Source organism: Coturnix japonica, unplaced genomic scaffold (genome assembly GCF_054131305.1).
Source record: "Coturnix japonica strain WE unplaced genomic scaffold, WE-NBRP24 Scf066, whole genome shotgun sequence".
Taxonomy (NCBI): Eukaryota; Metazoa; Chordata; class Aves; order Galliformes; family Phasianidae; genus Coturnix; species Coturnix japonica.
Window position 1 is genome coordinate 597,019 of NW_028188969.1, and position 8,374 is coordinate 605,392.

Sequence of the window (8,374 nt, forward strand, 5' to 3'; positions counted from 1 at the left end):
CAACAGCTCCTGCCCCATAGATCTGACGTACATCATCTCCACCTCAGCTCCTGCCCCATAGATCTGACCCAAATCTGCCCCACAGCAGCTCCTACCAAATAGATCTTAAACACAGCAGCTCCTGCCCCATAGATCTGACCCACATCAGCCCCACAGCAGCTCCTACACCATAGATCTGACCCACATCTGCCACACAGCAGCTCCTGCCCCATAGACCTGACCCACATGTTCCCCAGAGCAGCTCCTGCCCCATAGATCTGACCTACAGAATCTCCTGCCCCATAGATCTGACCCCAATCAGCCCCACAACAGCTCCTGCCCCATAGATCTAACCCACATCAGCCCCACAGCAGCTCCTGCCCCATAGATCTGACCCAAATCATCCCTGCAGCAGCTCCTGCCCCATAGATCAGACCAACATCAGCCCCACAGTAGCTCCTGCTCTAAGGATCTGACCCCCATCAGCCCCACAACAGCTCCTGCCCCATAGATCTGACCCACATCTGCCCCAAAGCATCTCCTGCCTTATAGATCTTTCCCATATCAGCCCCGCAGCAGCTCCTGCCCCATAGATCAGACCAACATCAGCCCCACAGTAGCTCCTGCCTCATAGATCTGACCCCCATAAGCCCCACAACAGCTCCTGCCCCATAGATCTAACCCACATCAGCCCCACAGCAGCTCCTGACCCACAGATCTGACACACATCATATGTAAAGCAGCTGCTGCCCAATAGATATGACCCACAGCAGCTTCCGCCCCAAGGATCTGAACCACGTCAGCCCCACAGCAGCTCCTGCCCCATACATCTGACCCACATCTGTCGCACAGCAGCTCCTGCCCTATAGATCTGACCCACATCAGCCCCACAGCAGCTCCTGCCCCATAGATCTGACCCACATGTTCCTAAGAGCAGCTCTGCCCCATTGATTTGAACCACATCAGCCCCACAGTAGCTCCTGCCCCATAGATCTGACCCCCATCAGCCCCACTGCAGCTCCTGCCCCATAGATCTGACACACATCATATGTAAAGCAGCTGCTGCCCAATAGATATGACCCACAAAAGCTCCTGCCCCATAGATCTAACCCACAGCAGCCCCACAGCAGCTCCTGCCCCATAGATCTGACGTACATCATCTCCACTGCAGCTCCTGCCCCATAGATCTGACCCAAATCTGACCCACAGCAGATCCTGCCAAATAGATCTTAACCACAGCAGCTCCTGCCCCATAGATCTGACCCACATCAGCCCCACAGCAGCTCCTACACCATAGATCTGACCCACATCTGCCACACAGCAGCTCCTGCCCCATAGCTCTGACCCACATCTGCACCACAGCAGCTCCTCCCCATAGATCTAACACCCATCAGCCTCACAGCATCTCCTGCCCCATAGATAAGCCATACATCTGCCCCACAGCAGCTCCTGCACCATAGATCTAACCCACATCAGCCCCACAGCAGCTCCTGCCCCATAGATCTGACCCAAATCTGCCCCGCAGCAGCTCCTGCCCCATAGATCAGACTAACATCAGCCCCACAGTAGCTCCTGCCCTAAGGATCTGACCCCCATCAGCCCCACAACAGCTCCTGCCCCATAGATCTAAACCACATCAGCCCCACAGCAGCTCCTGCCCCATATATCTGACACACATCATATGTAAAGCAGCTGCTGCCCAATAGATATGACCCACAGCAGCTTCAGCCCCAAGGATCTGACCCACAGCAGCCCCACAGCAACTCCTGCCCCATAGATCTGACCCACATCTGCCCCAAAGCATCTCCTGCCCCATAGATCTTTCCCACATCAGCCCCACAGCAGATCCTGCCCCATAGATCTGACCCACATATGTCGCACAGCAGCACCGGCCCCATAGATCTGACCCACATATGTCGCACAGCAGCACCGGCCCCATAGATCTGACCAACATCAGCCCCACAGTAGCTCCTGCCCCATAGATCTGACCCCCATCAGCCCCACAGTAGCTCCTGCCCCATAGATCTGACCCCCATCAGCCCGACAACAGCTCCTGCCCCATAGATCTAACCCACATCAGCCCCACAGCAGCTCCTGCCCCATAGATCTGACACACATCATACGTAAAGCAGCTGCTGCCCAATAGATATGACCCACAGCAGCTTCAGCCCCAAGGATCTTACCCACATCAGCCCCACAGCAGCTCCTGCCCCATAGATCTGACCCACATGTTCCCAAGAGCAGCTCTGCCCCATTGATTTGACCCACATCAGCCCCACAGTAGCTCCTGCCCCATAGATCTGACCCCCATCAGCCCCACTGCAGCTTAGGCCCCAGAGATCTGACACACATCATATGTAAAGCAGCTGCTGCCCAATAGATATGACCCACAACAGCTCCTGCCCCATAGATCTAACCCACAGCAGCCCCACAGATGCTCCTGCCCCATAGATCTGACCTACATCATCTCCACTGCAGCTCCTGCCCCAGAGATCTGACCCAAATCTGCCCCACAGCAGCTCCTGCCAAATAGATCTTAACCACAGCAGCTCCTGCCCCATAGATCTGACCCACATCAGCCCCACAGCAGCTCCTACACCATAGATCTGACCCACATCTGCCACACAGTATCTCCTGCCCCATAGATCTGACCCCCATCAGTCCCACAACTGCTCCTGCCCCATAGATCTGACGTACATCATCTCCACTGCAGCTCCTGCCCCATAGATCTGACCCAAATCTGCCCCACAGCAGATCCTACCAAATAGATCTTAACCACAGCAGCTCCTGCCCCATAGATCTGACCCACATCAGCCCCACAGCAGCTCCTACACCATAGATCTGACCCACATCTGCCACACAGCAGCTCCTGCCCCATAGACCTGACCCACATGTTCCCCAGAGCAGCTCCTGCCCCATAGATCTGACCCACAGAATCTCCTGCCCCATAGATCTGACCCCCATCAGCCCCACAACAGCTCCTGCCCCATAGATCTAACCCACATCAGCCCCACAGCAGCTCCTGCCCCATAGATCTGACCCAAATCAGCCCTGCAGCAGCTCCTGCCCCATAGATCAGACAAACATCAGCCCCACAGTAGCTCCTGCTCTAAGGATCTGACCCCCATCAGCCCCACAACAGCTCCTGCCCCATAGATCTAACCCAGATCAGCCCCACAGCAGCTCCTGCCCCATAGATCTGACACACATCATATGTAAAGCAGCTGCTGCCCAATTGATATGACCCACAGCAGCTTCAGCCCCAAGGATCTGACCCACATCAGCCCCACAGCAACTTTTGCCCCATAGATCTGACCCACATCTGCCCCAAAGCATCTCCTGCCCCATAGATCTTTCCCGAATCAGCCCCGCAGCAGCTCCTGCCCCATAGATCAGACCAACATCAGCCCCACAGTAGCTCCTGCCTCATAGATCTGACCCCCATAAGCCCCACAACAGCTCCTGCCCCATAGATCTAACCCACATCAGCCCCACAGCAGCTCCTGCCCCACAGATCTGACACACATCATATGTAAAGCAGCTGCTGCCCAGTAGATATGACCCACAGCAGCTTCAGCCCCAAGGATCTGACCCACGTCAGCCCCACAGCAGCTCCTGCCCCATAGATCTGACCCACATCTGTCGCACAGCAGCTCCTGCCCCATAGATCTGACCCACATCAGCCCCACAGCAGCTCCTGCCCCATAGATCTGACCCACATGTTCCCAAGAGCAGCTCTGCCCCATTGATTTGACCCACATCAGCCCCACAGTAGCTCCTGCCCCATAGATCTGACCCCCATCAGCCCCACTGCAGCTCCGGCCCCATAGATCTGACACACATCACATGTAAAGCAGCTGCTGCCCAATAGATATGACCCACAACAGCTCCTGCCCCATAGATCTAACCCACAGCAGCCCCACAGCAGCTCCTGCCCCATAGATCTGACGTACATCATCTCCACTGCAGCTCCTGCCCCATAGATCTGACCCAAATCTGCCCCACAGCAGATCCTGCCAAATAGATCTTAACCACAGCAGCTCCTGCCCCATAGATCTGACCCACATCAGCCCCACAGCAGCTCCTACACCATAGATCTGACCCACATCTGCCACACAGCAGCTCCTGCCCCATAGCTCTGACCCACATCTGCACCACAGCAGCTCCTCCCCATAGATCTGACCCAAATCTGCCCCGCAGCAGCTCCTGCCCCATAGATCAGACTAACATCAGCCCCACAGTAGCTCCTGCCCTAAGGATCTGACCCCCATCAGCCCCACAACAGCTCCTGCCCCATAGATCTAAACCACAACAGCCCCACAGCAGCTCCTGCCCCATAGATCTGACACACATCATATGTAAAGCAGCTGCTGCCCAATAGATATGACCCACAGCAGCTTCAGCCCCAAGGATCTGACCCACAGCAGCCCCACAGCAACTCCTGCCCCATAGATCTGACCCACATCTGCCCAAAAGCATCTCCTGCCCCATAGATCTTTCCCACATCAGCCCCACAGCAGATCCTGCCCCATAGATCTGACCCACATATGTCGCACAGCAGCTCCTGCCCCATAGATCAGACCAACATCAGCCCCACAGTAGCTCCTGCCCCATAGATCTGACCCCCATCAGCCCCACAGTAGCTCCTGCCCCATAGATCTGACCCCCATTAGCCCCACAACAGCTCCTGCCCCATAGATCTAACCCACATCAGCCCCACAGCAGCTCCTGCCCCATAGATCTGACACACATCATATGTAAAGCAGCTGCTGCCCAATAGATATGACCCACAGCAGCTTCAGCCCCAAGGATCTGACCCACAGCAGCCCCACAGCAGCTCCTGCCCCATAGATCTTTCCCACATCAGCCCCACAGCAGCTCCTGCCCCATAGATCTGACCCACATGTTCCCAAGAGCAGCTCTGCCCCATTGATTTGACCCACATCAGCCCCACAGTAGCTCCTGCCCCATAGATCTGACCCCCATCAGCCCCACTGCAGCTTAGGCCCCATAGATCTGACACACATCATATGTAAAGCAGCTGCTGCCCAATAGATATGACCCACAACAGCTCCTGCCCCATAGATCTAACCCACAGCAGCCCCACAGCAGCTCCTGCCCCATAGATCTGACCTACATCATCTCCACTGCATCTCCTGCCCCATAGATCTGACCCAAATCTGCCCCACAGCAGCTCCTGCCTGACTTGCGGAATCAAACTCTATAATCCAGAGATGGGTTATAAAGCAGGTATGTTTATTGCGCAGCGCTGGGTGCAAGGGGGATAGCTCCACCAAACTTGCACACCGTAAAGAGAAAAGTGTGTTACAGATATAGGTTAAGCTAATACATAATCAATAGTCTCCTCCTCAGTTTGATTACATATTCATTACATTCCCTATGGCCCCATTCCCCGCAACCCCATTCCCTCATTCCCCCTGACCCCATTCCCCGCGACCCTTGCCGTTGTTTTGGGGTGAAATTCTTCTTCTGTTTTCTTCTTGGTGTTATCTGCTGGTACCATTCTCCCACGTAAGCATCGTCTTGCCCGGGGGTATCTAATCCTTCTTCTTGTCAGAGGTCTCTGGACAGTTTCTTCTTATCTTTATTGCCCTCTTCTCTGGTTTTCTTTTGACTAAGTGTCTGTAATTCCCCTTTTCCCTGCCCTTTTAAATGTAAACTATCTACAGTTACCCTTTGTCCTGGTTTCTGTGAAGTTCCCCTTTCCCTTTCTATAGCAAAGTGTTACCTTACCACCATTTTGAGGCTTTGCTCACTCTTCAATTCCCCCCTTTTCTTTAATCTAGCAGGCTTTTACCTGCTAGATTCTTAATGGGTCTCAAAATAGGCTCCGCTCTCTACCTTTTGTCTCAGCTCATGTCTCTTCCAAACCTCGTATTCCCTTCCGGTACCTTGGTACAAGCACATAGAGCACTTTACTACTATACAGGTAAAACTTATTAACAGCACCAAGATGGCTATAATGATTCCAACCAAAAAGAGCTGCTTTACCCATCCTAAATTTGGTAACCAGCTAGTGAGTGTATCCCACAATCCTTTTTCCCAACCTATGTTATCCTGACTTGCCTTGTGCAACACCTTTGTTAGTTCCCAAATTTTCCTCAAGTCGGTTTCAATTCTTAGATCTTTGTTTAGGTACACACAGCAGCTCTGATTTATTATTGTGCATACCCCCCCTTCTTTGGCTGTTAATATATCCAGTGCCATCCTGTTTTGAATCACCACCTTGGATAAGGAGGATACCTCTTCTTGGATTGCTCGCAATGCATCTGTTGTGGCATTTTCTACTATTTCTAAAGTAGCTGAGATATTCACAATTGCCTGTTCTAGTTGTGTCACCCCTAGAGATGGAATGAGAATTCTTAAGAAGCTATGAAAGCCTGTGCTGTGCACTAAGGGATTGTATGTGCGCCTAGTTCGAATCCAGGGAGTTCTTAAAAGTCCTCGTGGGGTGTCTTCATGTACTGTAGTTTGAGGTACCAAATATCCTACAGTACATGTCCCTGTCCAATTTATAGGTAATGCTTTTCGAGCATGCCCATCCCCACACAGCCACCAATACCCATTTGGTAATTTACATGGCTTGGGCATCTTTTCTTGATAGGCAAATGATGTAGCCATCCTTGCAATTCCGAGAATATTCTTATCTGAGACCCAGTATGATGCCTCATCTGTTCTAGGGTCGCATCCCGTGCCTTGTGCCCATTTCCCAATTCTAACAATCCCTGTTACTATTCCTGAATTCCCATATTCCCAACTACACCCTATGCCCGTTAAGTTTCGCCATCCCACCCCCACCCCCTTATCAAATTTTCTATCTACAAAGATTGACCTAGTAGAATCTAAGATTAGCAACTCAAACCTAGGACCTTTCTGTGGTTTGTCTTGTTTGTCTTCTAGACCAAACTTACATTTCCCATATTCCACCCAGCTTGGAATTGTCCAGTTTAGTGTTGCCACCCCATACATAGGTACTCTTCCCTCTCCTCTAGGGAGGGCCGTGCATATCCAGCAAGATTTATTGAAAGCCTGGCCAATTTTCTCAGTCATTTTCAGGTAGCTGTTCCCATGCCAGGCTACGACTGTTGTCACGGTCATGCTAAAAATTACCAAGCTGTTATACATGTTTTTGGATTTTGATCTTCAGTGGTCCTTCCTCTTTCACCGTCCACTGTTGTCTGGGAGCTTTCTTCAGGCGGGTGTGGTGTATCCAAGGCGTCAGTCCTTTCACCTTTGCTGCCGTGTGGGTGGTCAGGAGCACTTGGTAGGGCCCACTCCACTTTGGTTCCAGAGGTGAATCTGAGAGGGATTTAACATAAACATAGTCGCCTGGTAGTATATTATGCACTGGGCTATCTAGGCCCCGTGCCCTGGCCCCAAGTACTGTTTTTTCAATTTTCTTTAGTTGCTTTGTCAGATTTACCATGTATTCATTCAATACTTCTTCCCCAGTTTGCATAGAGATTCCCTTTTGTACAGGGTAAGGCCTCCCATAAAGGATTTCGAATGGGCTCAGTCCTTCCTTGGTTCGGGGTTTGGTACGAACTCGTAAGAGTGCCAGTGGTAATGCCTGAGGCCAGGGTATCCCAGCCTCTTGGCCCAATTTCACTATCTGTAATTTGATTAGGTGATTCATTTTTTCCACCTGACCGCTGGACTGCGGCCTGTATGGTGTATGTAGCTGCCAATCAATTCCCAATAGTGAACTTACTTGTTGGACCACTTTAGCATTAAAGTGTGGGCCACGATCTGATGAAATTGCTGCAGGGACCCCAAACCTCGGAATAATCTCATGTAACAGAGCCTTTGTTACCTCTCGAGCCTTGTTAGTCCTACAGGGGTACGCTTCTGGCCATCCCGAAAAGGTGTCTGTTAATACCAATAAATATCTGAACCCCCCTTTTCTTGGGAGTTCTGAGAAATCAATTTGCCACTGTTGTCCCGGGTAATTCCCTTTCCCTATCTGCCCTAGGGTGACTTTATGACCTGACTTGGGGTTATTCTGTAAACATATCTCGCATTGTTGTGTCACCTGCCTAATTGTGGAATACAAGTTCCAGGCAATTATTCTTTGGGCTAAATATTTATGCAGTGCCTCCACTCCCCAATGAGTTTTTCTGTGTTCAGCCATTATCACTGCCCACAGTATAGCCGTGGGAATAATGATTTTACCTTGTGGGGTAGTGGCCCATCCTCCCTCTCCCACTTGCCCTCCTAGATCTTCTATGAGAATTTTATCTTCCTTTGAGTATCTGGGTTCACTATCAATTTGGATTTTACCGTCTGGAATTAAAGAATGCATTTCCACCGGGTCTTCCCTTGCTGCTCGTTTTGCCTCTCGATCTGCAAAAGCATTTCCTACTTCTTCCGGCAT